Here is a 12,585-nt window from a genome sequence, read left to right on the forward strand (position 1 = left end):
CTGTGCCAGCATTCGCCCTTTACCACCTCCCTACAAGTTATCTGCAGTACGAGCTGCAGTACCACTCTTTGTGGGAAAAAAAGCATTGTAGACCAAGTACATTCTCTCTAAAACACATTAGACAAAAGTGTTTAATGGTGATGTTGTCACGATACAAGGAATTTCTCGATACCGTAGGGAAAAAATGCCACAACGCTGAGGGCATAAAATCTTTGACTTGTATCAGAGGATAAATATAACTTATAAATATCTTTGTGTGCTGAGTGTTGAACACAACAACATCTGTGTTCATGTGTGACCACAGCCAGGAGAGTGGGAGAAGTCTGGCACTACATGTGTTGTCCTTCTGGCTGTAGCAGAGCAGAGGAAGCACAGCTTGTACAGGTGAACAGAAAATTATGCTGAAGCCATTTCAAATGTATAAACTATGTATTGATATTTTTGTTACTAGTTGATTACAAACAACTTTTTTAGGTATTTTAAGTTAAATCCAATTGCAAATCAAATAAAACCCAAACTCTTGAAGTATCACAAAGGTTAAGTAAGTAACCACTTTTATTCTATTTGAGTGGATTCTTGTAATAGTCTTTATTATTGCGATAAGCTCTTGATTTAATCTGGATGTGTTAGCACATACATTTTCACAGTGTGAGTTCCAGTTCCAGCCCCTGGGTGCAGGTGTGTGTGGGAGGTCCTGCTCCACCCTGATTGTTAAGAAGCTGCACCTGGTGAGTCAGGTACAAAACCCTGCAGCACAGCAGCTCTCGAGGTCCTGCAGGAAGCACCCTGAGGTGCCTCACGTTCACGAAGACAAATGTAGAACGAACCGGTTGGAAAGAGTTCACAATTCCCCTCTCGAACGACACTCCTTCTGCACACATGTTTGATCGGAGAGCAGAAGCTGCTCTAGAGTCACTCACTTCTGTCTCCCATCAGTTCATCTGAGAGCTCATTAATGATGGAGGCTCTCATTAGCGGACACTTTTTTTTGTGCTGTATACAGGAAAGAGAGCGGCGCTGTCAAACTGCAAAATTGTTTATTTTAGCCTCATTAAACTGAGGTCCAAGCCTGTTATCTCAAATCTGATGATCCACCCATCCCTGCCGACTATTAGAAAATGTGTCCATCAAATCACGGTATAAAAAGAGATGACTTTCATTTTAAGCAAATCCACAATGATGTGGATGTTTAGTTGTGGTAAAATGCCCCTTTTTTTTTTTTTTTGCCAACATTTTTACGACTGCTAAGCTGTCAGTAGAAATAAAGATCTGACACGTTTTCAATTACTTCACTTGGCTCGGAGGAGACTTGTGCAAAGCCTGACAAGCTAGTCATGCTTTCCAGAATAAAACATATATTTGACATTTTATTAACTATAAAGAGGTTTTTCAAAACACACTCGCCTCAGTGTGACCTGATTTGTGAGTAAAGGCCTGAATGCCCAAAACTGGAATGAATGTAACCTCTGACCCTCGGCTGACAGTTTATTTGAAACGTCACTGCAGGTGAGAGATTTGAAGCCGGAGAAATCCAGAGCAGTCAAAGAGGAAAGCAATATCCTGAGTACGATCTCACTCACCTTTCTTTCACTCCGCAGATAAGTCTTATTTGAAACCAGTGTGAGAAATCATTTTTCATCTGACGTTCGGGTTCTGAGCATTGCATTTTTCCTCGTCATGCCTCTCATCACTTTTCAATTTCGTCACCTCGGATGACTTACTGTTATTGGTTGGGTTTGATTTTCTGACGGCATGTCCCGTTCAGGCGACGCCTTCCAGCGAGTTAACTGTCAAGTCTCAGAAAGTCTCAAACAAAGTTTAGGGTATCAAATCCTCCGCTGGACGCTTTTTCAGTGTGCGTTTCACTGCTGCATAAACACCAGAGGTTTGACTTTATTGTATGTTTCTGGCTCAGCGGTGATGTGAAATAACCTGCTGATATCTGTTGTCTCATTCTACTCCCGACTCCCTGTGGCTGCCTTCACCCCGTCTCCAAGGTGGAGCCCGGACACCTGTGTAGGAAACTCATTTCAGCTGCAATCCCATTCTGTTGTCCAATACACAGAAATCATTTCTATTGACGGGCGACGGAACACGGATTGACTCGTAAATCTGATCTCCTCCTGAGGGCGAAGCTCTTGTTGGAGCTGTGAATCGGCTGATTTGCTCATGTATCGGTTGATTCTTATTGTATTTAATCCATCGTTTCAACTCATTTGACCTTATTTCTATTTCTAATTTCTCTGAGCTGTGTAAAGGATGCTTTCAAAAGCCATGTACATTAAAAGTGTTTGTGCTGGTTCTACTGGCCATTCAACAAGCTGAATAGTTTCCCGTTGAGGTCACCGCATCGCTGCCTACCTTTTCCTTCGTCGTACGCTGTGCCTTGCTTCTTCTCAACTTGAAATGTTCCCTTCACTAATGGCAAAGAAGAGGTTTTATTTTTACTGAGCTATGAAAGCTACCTCTCAGGTTTAAAGATGCTTTTCATCCTTCATCATCTAAATTATTTCCAAGCGAACACCAGCCAACTGTACTGCCAAAGTACCCAAATTGGCAGTTTGTATTGACTCGAATACAAATTTGGTTGTTTTACACTTTATTTAGATAGAAATCACTAAATCTCTCCTCTCTCCCACTTGTTTTTGTGGCTAGACGACTGTATTTGTACTTGACTGCATCTGTGGATGCGTACCGGGGGACCGATGTAGACTGTAGGAGTGTTAAACTGTGTTGCAGAACTAGAAAGTATGAGTTTTTTTTTTTGAAAAGCTGTTTTTGACGCCGTTGCAGTTTCACTCTTGTGTCTAGTGTGCAGGCAGGCGAGTCCTTGAAGGGTGGCTGAACAGATGGATGCGTGGGTGACTGAATTGTAAATATGGAAAATGACAGAGATGCATGGAGATTTAATAGGCTACTGAGATGGATGGATAAACAGATGTTTAGCTCACCGCGGGGATGAAAAGATGTATGGATGAGTGGAGGGACAGGTAGATAGATGGATCGCTGTGTGATGGCGGCGAGACAGACTCGTATGGTGTTGGTGGAGTTTGTACGTACAGCAGGGGAGAGTCGGTGTGAAATCAAACGTGCTGCCTTTGTGTGCATGTGGGAATGAAAACACGTACTTGAGGAGAATTTATGATGCAAGACGGCGAGTTTGACGTGAGACAAAGTAGCCGTGAAACACATGGAGGAGAGAGAGAGAGAGAGGGAGATCAAAGTGTGGAGACGGATGAAAAGGGAGGTCGAAGGTCTGAGGGGGAGGGAACAGGGTGAGATAGAAGATACAGAGGGATGCTGGGATGCGAACAGAAACGCCGAGCAGGCAGGTCGATTTAAAGGAGAACGTTTCCTCTGAAGGTGGGAGGAACGCCAAAGATAAATCTGCAGCTGATCATTTCCAGCTCATTCTTAAAATTAATTGTCTTTTGCAGCCAGTGGACTCATGAAAACAAGTACAATAGGATATAAAACACAACACAAGGTGCCAAGTGGGGAATTAAAAAATGCCATCATCCATAGAAAAAAAAAAAAATGGACTCCTGGCATCTTAACTATCCTTTAATAAATAACTTAATCAGCGTAGATTGAGTTAATGGCACTCAGCATTTAATGGTCAATATCAACTTTCTGCTCTAAGCTGATGAGGGAAACATTCATAAAGCTCTGGTTTTGCTGAATAGTCGGAACAGATCGACCCATCAACAACTGCAACAAGCATTTGGCTCAAGATCATCAACAATTACCCCGTCGCGTATCAGTACTGCAAGTCAGTGAGTGTATTTTTCAAACCTGAATACCAGTCATGGAAAAAGAGGACACAAAGCAAGATGTTTTCCAAAACCTAGCTAAGCAGTTGAGGCTCCTCACACTGGGAAAGTCTTCTTGGTTGCTGCCAAATGATGCTGAAAGATGGCGGAAAGTAACATTGGGTTGGATGGTAAGAAACTTCCACTAAGGTCACATATTATATTGTTTCCTTTTGCACATCCTTGTCACTCAAATACTGGAGTAGCTGTCAAAGTGTGGTTTAAAAGCTCTGAGCAATTAAACTTATTTTTGGGCGTCCATGTTACTCCCACATTCTGTTGTGATGCACATGAACACGCTGGAGTTGGAAGAAAGAATTTCCAACTCAGGAAATGGGACCATCTGAAGAGCACTTAAACTAAACCACAACCATTTGGCAAGTTAACAACAGTCACTTGTCATATGAGAAGTGTTTGTCAGCAAGCTTTATTTTTAAAAGTCTGTGAATATTGTAGCGCAAAGTAAGCAAGAGAGCAGGAGAGCGTACTTCTTTTGAATATTAAAGTAGAGGCTTCGCAGGGGAAAATAATATGGTACTGAGAGGAGACGCAGCATGCTTGGTTTTTTGTTTCTTTTTTTTTACGTGGAATCTAAATCTCTCAGCAAACACTTTTTTTATCATGCTGTTATTCTTTTGATGTGTCACTTGCTGGTTTTAAATTAAGAAAAACATGGTGAATATACGGCATCTCAATTAGAAGGCAACGGGGCGCTCTTTTCTGTCAGCGACGCATTGTTTGGTCTCATGTGAGGGGATGATTTTTAAAGTAAATCACCGTCTTTAACTCCTGAAGCAAACGCATCATTTTGATGTGTGTATTTGCATGTGGATGTGTGTTTTTAGAAAAAAAAAATGTGACAAAACACTGCACCCACCCACAAACAGCCTCTCAGCCAATCATGTCGTGTTCACGTCTACTTTAAAACAGTTAATGAAAGGATGCACTGAGCCTGAGCAATTCCACTCCCAGCAGCACATCAAGAACATAAAGTTTCAGAGGTCTGAGCAGCTGGATGTCAGAATGGCCTGTGCTGGCATGCGACACCGAGCATAAGTGCATGTGTGGGTAAAAATGTGCAGGACATGCACTGTCTGCTTTGAACAGTATCTTTTTGTTATATCTGTAAAAAATGAAGTGTTGCCGGGCATTTTTTCACAAGCTATTGTGTCCCTTTCGTTCCTTTTTAAGATTCATACCAGAAAGCTGCCCAGCTGGACGGTTGAGTAATGCTCTAGCAACACTTTCATTTTCCTCCCAGGCAGATCTTATTTTGCTCATCGTCTTCAACATTATTCTGCAGTCACCATATTTTGAAGCTTCGGTGTCAAGATTGAGACTGCTGCGTTTTCGGTTGAGAATAGACAAGTAGTACACTCTTCTGCTGCGTGAAGAGGCCATTGATGCACGCAGCTGCACCACAGAGCGATCTTTCAAGCTACAGCGACAAACCAGAGCTCGCTGTTCCTTTCAACAATCAGATGTGTGCTTCTAAAAGTGACGACTGACATCAGAGATAAGCCGGGGTGTGTTCAACGGCCGAGAGCCTCGGCGGTGAACAGAAGCAGCTGGGAGAGTGACGAAGGGATAGTGGGAGGGCTGGAGAGAAAGATTAAATACATAAGAGAGCCCACAACAAAAAAGGATTCATCTTCTTTGTAGTTGCACAAATATGTCCATTGTTGCATACAGTCAATAAGCACACAATGAACCACGTAACCACAAACCCTCAGAAAACAAATTCCTCCTCCAGCTGATAATTGGCCAGCAAGATAATGACGAGCACTTGTACTGGAGGAGGTTTTGTCCTAATTAGCTTGATAGCCATTTAAAAACCACACTTTACTCCTTCATTCGTGTGCCAGGCTCCCACATATGTCTGGAAGCTGGATATGGAAACACATAATGCAACAGAAGAGGGGAAGGTGAAGCGTATGGAGATCACTTTTCCACCTCTTGTAGTGTAGCTTGGTGGTGAACTTGAGGAAACACTCAACTCTTGACAGGACACCTTGGACTTTAAAAGTTGTCAGATATGACTGTTTTGTTTCATTAATGTTTGATCTCTGGAGGTGTTATATTTGTAAAACTTCTGTTGATGTGAACCTAAAAATCTGGATTCAAATGGTTGAATGGTATAATTGGACTTTGTGTTGCATGAGGAGGGGTTGTGAACTGTGACTGGCTGCTAGATAATTGTTTTGTAAGGTTAGCCATACCGGGTTTATCAGACAGGGTTGAAAAGATGGAGGGACAGGGTAAAGCCTCTGGGGTGAAAAGATGAATCTATTGTTCTCCATTAGTCACGCTCTGCCTTCCTCACAACTTGTCATCTAGTGTCTTGGGAAACGCTGAGACTCCATCTGCCTTCCTTCTTTACAATACCTCCTCCATCCACTGCAATTGACATTGAACCTCACACTCGGTCGCTCAAACTCGTTCATCTTGCACAATAATGAGACAGGGGAGCGCCGTCACACACCAAGCCCAGAACCTCAGACCTTGGTCGGGAGGGATCAGTCCCACCGGTCCCTCTGTTCTTTTCTGTCGTCTTCATTACAACAGAACTCATTTTCTGTCTGTCTTCCTCCCAAGTGTACGTCATGTTCACCATAATCCGATTTTAAATAAGGGCTGCAGATGGAGAAAATAATGGCAGGGTGGGATGTTGCAAGGAAAGGTTAACCAATCTAGCAGCTCTTTTCTATATCAAACTCGATAATTAACTGCTCCCTCTCATTCTTCCTCTTACCCTTGAAAGTTAAACTTGGCTTTTGCGCCTTTCTTTCATCAACCTCCTTTATGGTATATCTTGTACCACCCACCACCCCAGGCTGTTTGATCCACCATCTTCCTCTTATAGAGAGTATTGCTCTCATTTTCCTGTCACATTATGTCTCTCACAGACTGATCTCTTGAACTTCTGATGCTTCTCTTTTTCTATTCTACTCTTCCACTGGCTATTTCTTTCTGGATTCATTCCACTATTTGTTTCAAACTCTCAGATGTTCACTTTTAGTCCTCCTGCCCCCCCACACCTTCACTCCTTCACTCTTTCTATAAGTTTGGTGTGACAAAAATGGCACTGGCTAGTCGAGCCTTCCGAAGTCAATCTCAATCTGCTGAAGGGCAGGCCACACCGCTGGGGATTTGGGGAAAAAGGACGAGGAGTGGCTAGTTTTAGTTAAAGCTGTTCATGGCCAGTCACAGATATCATGCAGTTCAGTAAAAATGAGATGACCGTTAAAGGAGAGCACAGCTAAATTTTAGTGCACTGTCTCTTAAAGCCAGAAGAGTGTGTGCTAATATTCAGTGTCTGTTTCAGCTACGATTTAACATTCTGTTCTGCGAAGAAGAGTTAAAGAATCCAGGTGTAGTAACTCACATTTTGCAAATAGGCCAAGTTGACACTCTCATGGCTTTGTACTGATCATTGGGGTGAACTGGATTATACATAAAGGATCATAAAGTCACATTTACATGATTACTATTCACCTCTCCTGTATGTTGAACGGGAACATGGGAACAATAACATGACAAACAGCCAAGAATGATATTAGATATTGATTGACATTCAGCACAACAGTTTTTGTTTTTTTTTTTTCTTTTATTTGATCGCCAACATATGAGAGATGACAGGCAGCAAGGGAAGAGAGGGATGAGAAATATTATTATTATATAATTATATGCATCAGAGGCCCTCAGCCTTGGGGGTTCATGGAAGGCGCCTTAACCCACATGCAACTAAAGCCAACAGTGTTAATCTGTTCTGACAAAGATAACGCATTCTGTATATATAAAAAAAAGTTTTATCAAACCGCATTAACATAATTTAATGGTCTCGGGCTAAGCAGAATTTGTAAAACAGTGTTTGTTCGCAGGACAATAAATGATGGCATCATCTGCATAGAATATAATGAAAATGAAAATTTAAGTTTCTGTTTTTTTCCAAGGTAACATTTGGACTGTTTATCGTTGCCAGACAGCCTCTGCGATCGTATCTTTGATGGCAAAAGCCTGAATTTGTGAATATCAAATGGAGAGGCGGCTCCAGGAAACCCTTTTTTAGAACTCAGGGTAGAAATATGAGTGTCTCTGGTTAGTAAACTTTTCATGTATAGGCTGTTCAGGCTTTCTATGAAACGTTGCAAAACTTGCCGCAGTTCTCAAAGCCTTGTTCATATCCATTGTTTGTCTCACTGTTGTTCTATCCAGCTTTAATTTTTCATGTTTAGGAACACTGTTGCTCTGTTTTCTGGTTGTGCAAGACAGCAACCACTTAACGTGTCAGTTGTGGCGGCTTCCTTTTAAGCATCTAATACAACATGTCAAATCACAATACAAACAGTTTTGTATTTCCCCAACCTCTGTGCAGAAAATATAGCTTTCTTTTTTAAAAAAAAAACAAAACACTTGCAGAATTTACCCCCAAAGCACACCATTCACAGATAGTGTCCAGCATTGCTGTGTAATGTATAAGAAGTCTTTTATGGTGATAAATTCAAACACCAAGAAAACCCTGGAGCACATCAAACAAAGCCTGATAAACCCACTGTACACCACCTGCGCAGCACCAAACAGCAGGAACACACATTTAGAAACCTGCTGTTTTGTCATTTAGCCGCTAAAGATCCAGGTATTACCCTCAGGAGTTGTTAGAGACCAAAAACAAAGTTAAAAGAGTGAATATTCATCAGTTGAATACAAACAGACTCTAATGGGATGATCACGACTCTCTCTCTCTCTCTCTTACTGGAACTCCGGATTGTTTACTCCTTTAATTCGGCTCATTTAGGCATCTGGGAGCTCAGCCATTCTAATCATATGGCCGCATTGAAATCAGCTATCTAGATCCTCGGTCAAATCCGCTGCACGGCTGTTCATAAGCTGTTCGTGGGTGTTTCCATATCTGAAACCCAGCAGTTACTTGAGCCTGGAGAGCCTATCATAACAGTATGAACATCAGTCTGGACTGATGCTCTGTTTATTTCACTGATACCAACACAAGAGTAGCACTACAAGGGAAATTACAGCTCAAGGCGAGCCCTTTATGGTTATCTTATGTTAAAGGCAAACAGACTGATTCTTTCCAGCATCTCTCACACTTATATGGTCGAATGTCAGGTTACCCACACTGCGTCCAAATACAATTACATGTGTATTATCTGATTATTGTTTATTACACACTTAGATCAGGTAAAATACAGAAATGTAACAGGGATGTTACAAAAAGTATGAGCACTGTTCCTCTGCGAAGATGCTTAAGCGTCATCGAATTGAGCAGTTCCAGTACTGTATGAAATAAATGTCCAAAATTACATTGACATTGCCATTGAAATTCCATAGGACAGAACTCAAACTGACAAAAAGTTGCTGCAGTGCATGTCAGCTCCCCGTCGCCTGCGTGTCTTTTGTCTCCACTCATTGATGTGGCTTGGTTGTGATTTCGATGCCTGCTAATGAGCGTCATTTGAGCTGCTGTCTGCTTATCGCTCTGAGAATATTCATTACGCCAGCATGAATATTCAACACTGTCTTCTATCCTTGGAGCACTTGGATTATTGATAGGCCGCTCATTGGGTTTTCTCTTTCTAGTGTGACAGCTTCATAACAGCCTTACCTGAGCTCTGTGCTGTTCGGTCCCCCCCTTCTATCAAAGTGGTGCAGTTTACTGAAGACGTGTGATGAAGTGTGCAGCAGGAATGTGAAAGTGTTGTCCTGTAACCATAGGTGACAGGTTCTGTTCCCTTTAAAGCCAACACATGGGGTGTCCATCTTTATGGTTTGGTTTCTGTTTGTTTTAATAAGCACAGCCTGGACTGTTTTATTACAGGTCAAAGTCCTCTGTGAGAAGGTTCGGTGGCCCTCACTTGCCAATCAAAGGGAGCAACACTGTCTTTTTTCTTACTTAATAAGCTACTATCTTAGTCATCATCCCTTTCAAGATTCAGAAAAGGTGAAGGGGATAGTGGTGGCATTGTAGGCACCAAGGCTACCAAGCTAGATGCTACAGTTTAAGTCTCTGATTCTACATTTGTAAGTGTGAAACCACTGGAAATGTGTGGTGAGGGGACCACAGAGTTCCAACATTTGTGACACCTGTGGATGTTTTTTAGGGAGGCGTCGGGACAAATTTCAGCTGTTTGTAGCGACAGGAGATGGATATTTTTGATCGGACGTCAGGCCATCTGCAGCTGAGACCAAAACAAGTACCTGTAGCCAGAACACAATGTGTTCCTAACCCAAACTGAATGGATTTTTTCTTCTGCCAAACCTCACATGAGCATAAGCACAGCATTGGGATGAGAGAAAAACTGAAAACTGAACACAAAGAAATGCAGAAGTCTAACTTATTTACTAACAGCTAACTGAGCAAATCTGGCAAAGTCTGCTATTAAAAGTTGCCTCCATAAAGTGGCTCACCCAGAACTTCAGCCAATTTTGAATATCCTCCCTACTTTTGGTGTTGTATTTGAACCCCCTGAGGACACATTTTTGCTGCAGTATTTAGCTCACAGGATAAATTATGCACCAGCCGAGAGAAATACCCTTTATGCGCAGTCTAATGTTTTATAAATCCAAGAATTACCTTCATTCACTGTCGGTATGAATGAATTTGGAGTATTGTCCACTTGTTGCCTGTGGCAGTGTCTTTACGAGAGCCATTTGCTCGTACTTCCAGCAGCGGGTCGACTTTGAAGATTTCACGCTGGCTGGATTAGATTTTTTTAAACCTGTGTCTGTTCCATCAATGATTCACTTTCAGAGCTCCGGGGCATTTGAGTGGAAGATGTGTGTGTGTGTGTGTGTGTGTGTGTGTGTGTGTGTGTGTGTGTGTGTGTGTGTGTGTGTGTGTGTGTGTGTGTGTGTGTGCTTGTGCATGTAACCGATGCCAGTATGTGTGTGTGCGTGCAATCATGTAAGTGGTGTGTGTGAGCGTGTGTGTGTGTGTGTGTGCGTGCTTATGAATACACTGGAGTGTGCATATGTTTTTGTGTTGATGTGAACGTAAACAAGATCATCTGTCTTGCAGCGTCTCAGTCTGCAGTGCATTTAAGCAGTGAATCATATCCATAGTAATGATGGGGCTGTGTGTGTGTGTGTGTGTGTGTGTGTGTGTGTGTGATAGCTTGGCTGATCCACTGAGAAACTCAGATCCCATATTCACTGGAGGAGCACTCATCGCTGCCAAACTCACGGTCTGAGATTGCTATTTGTCAATAACACTGAAAACCAAGATTGCCTCTAGACTAGTAAGTATATACTGTGGAACGTGTGTGCAATGGAACACAAACAGCAACCACACATACATACAGAAACATGGATTTTATAGCCGCGCAAACCTTGTAGCAAGAGTGTGTGACTACATCTGAGAGAATTTTAATATATTCAGATGGTGCATTAAAGGGGAGGGGTGGGAAGATGGATGCTCTGATGTTCCATCATGGGGTTTACTCTCTTGGATCAAGCCCCGTTTCAAAGTGGAAGAGAAAATTACCCGGTTTGAGGGCTGTTTAATGGTACCCTCCTATACACTGGAGAACATCTCATTTCATCTGTGAACTTACTGAGCGTGCTCAGTGAGGTGGTAACATGTGCTGCCTGAGAGGAACACACTTCACTTCCTGTTTTGTAATGCAGACACAAGCTGAACAATCGGGGCGTACTTGACAGTATTTGTCGGTATGATACATTCATTTGCTTCGTCATGGACTCTGTTGAAAATGATCACGAATGGCAGCTTTATCATTAAAGTGCCTCCACGGGGAAAAGTGCATTTCTGATTCAGATATGAAGAGCAATCACAACTCTCTCACAGTGGGGAGGCTGTTGCACAGTTAACAGGCTGAATACAGTTCACTGTAACCGTTAGTCCACATTTTACGTTATGAATGGTTATAACCAAACCCAACCCAAATGTTAAATAACATACAATAATCAACAACAACAATAATCATATTCTCGTGTGTGAAAAGACAGGGAATATTAAGAAGATAGCGCTGCAAGAAATGTGTGTGAATTGTAAAAGTATAAAAAAAAAATTAAAAAAAAAACAACCACAGTCCTCGGCTTGTGCTGCCTCCTCAACCCTCAGCTGTGATATTTTCAGTAATCAGATGTGTGGTGAAAAACTTCCCCCAGTGCTCTGACATTTGAATGGCTTGTTTTTTTTTTTTACAGAATAACCCCACCGCAGGCCATCCGGGCAGCAGCCCTTCAGCTGATATGTCCCAGAATACAAACTCACACTACGCACTATGTTCCTCTTTCGCTCATGCGTACACTCTGCACACTGCCGCCGCAAAAAACCCCTAAAAAAATAAAAAATGACAGGAAAACACAGAAGTGCACACAAACATATGGCATTTCGGTGCATAAAACACACAACAACAGATGCAAAAAAGGCACATCATCATGCACAGAAACACACAGTTGCCCTCTTATCACACTGTAGTAACCACACGGTCATGCAGGCTGTGATGAAGACTTATTCACACACACCTCATGCACGACATACTTAACATTTATGGGGATCAGAAGAGAGAGAGAGAGAGCGTTCAATCACTATCTGTAAGGTTGGTGGTTCCCCGGCCCCTGCAGTCGACATGTCGAAGTGTCCTTGAGTGAGTGTGTGTGTATGAATGGTTATTGCTCCTGATGAGCACTTGGCACCCTGCATCGTAACCTCTGCCGCCAGCGTGACTTGTGTAGCAAGACAAGAAAACACTAAGTGAGTCTGTTTACTACAGTCCATCATGGGGAAAAGACCTGC

General features: G+C 42.3%; 1 protein-coding gene across 3 annotated transcripts in view; it reads left to right on the forward strand.

Annotated features, from left to right (window-relative positions):
- elfn2a (extracellular leucine-rich repeat and fibronectin type III domain containing 2a) overlaps positions 1 to 12,585 on the forward strand; it is a 195,851-nt gene that overhangs the window by 154,640 nt on the left and 28,626 nt on the right. The window contains exon 5 of one of the 3 annotated variants that reach the window (XR_005077664.1): positions 11,994 to 12,414. The exons of the other annotated variants lie outside the window; for them this stretch is intronic. The gene's annotated coding sequence lies outside the window, so the exon portion shown is untranslated. Of the gene's footprint in view, positions 1 to 11,993; positions 12,415 to 12,585 lie in introns of those variants that run through there. 3 annotated transcript variants of the gene reach the window in all.

Source organism: Acanthopagrus latus, chromosome 1, assembly GCF_904848185.1.
Source record: "Acanthopagrus latus isolate v.2019 chromosome 1, fAcaLat1.1, whole genome shotgun sequence".
Taxonomy (NCBI): Eukaryota; Metazoa; Chordata; class Actinopteri; order Spariformes; family Sparidae; genus Acanthopagrus; species Acanthopagrus latus.